Raw genomic sequence first — 851 nt, 5'->3', positions numbered from 1 at the left:
CTTTCCCTTATCACCTTCCCCCGTGGTGCTCTGGTGCCCTACACCAAAGATCAGCCCCGCCCTTTTCAGTGTACCAGACCTGCAAGTCCTGTGACTCCCTGCTGTGAGGAGCTGGGCATAGGCCTCCTGCTTTCTAGGTGTTTGGGCTACAGTAGGGCTGTGTTGCCTGGAACACTGCGTGCACGTGAGCGCACGACTGCCTTGGACTGGGTTGTCAAGAGCCCAGCTTCTAGCCTCAGCCGTCCCTCACTTGCCCAGGGATCCCAGGCCTGCCACCTAATCTCCCCGTGCTTCACCGTTCCTGTTAGTAAATAAAAGATAACGAGGTATGGAACTAAAATGAGAGAATTATGAACTTGGAGGTAGCTTGAACAAAAGTGAAAAGCACCGTGGAAAATGCAAAGTATTCTTCTAGTGCCATTAGGTAGAAAACAGAGGCCATATGGTGGCCTGTTACATATCCTGTCATACCCTCATGGGGGCAGCCGGAGTTTGTCCTAAGTAGAAACTGTCAACAAGGCTGGTTGTAGCTGGGTGGCAGCTTCAGGCGGTGGTGTGACGGTGACAGGTCTTTGGCCAGGCCTGCACCATTGCTCCAGAGCTCCATTTCTCCTTCTGTAAATAGGGGTGGAGGTGGGTTGGAGCAGATGGTCTCTCCTGGCCCGAAGACATGACCAGGTTGTCAGTGACAGGCAGAGGTCATGTGACTTGACAGGCCGGGGTCGTGTTGTGACTTGTTGACCTGGGGAGGCGGGTCAAGTCCTAGCACACTACCCGGGAAGCCTTTGGGGGCGGGGCAGGGCAAGTCGCGACTTTCATCTTTTGGGGCCGGTTCCTCCCGGACCTGGCAT

This window comes from Lipotes vexillifer, unplaced genomic scaffold (assembly GCF_000442215.2).
Source record: "Lipotes vexillifer unplaced genomic scaffold, Lipotes_vexillifer_v1.1 scaffold387, whole genome shotgun sequence".
Classification (NCBI taxonomy): domain Eukaryota; kingdom Metazoa; phylum Chordata; class Mammalia; order Artiodactyla; family Lipotidae; genus Lipotes; species Lipotes vexillifer.
Note: the sequence above shows the minus strand (reverse complement) of the source record.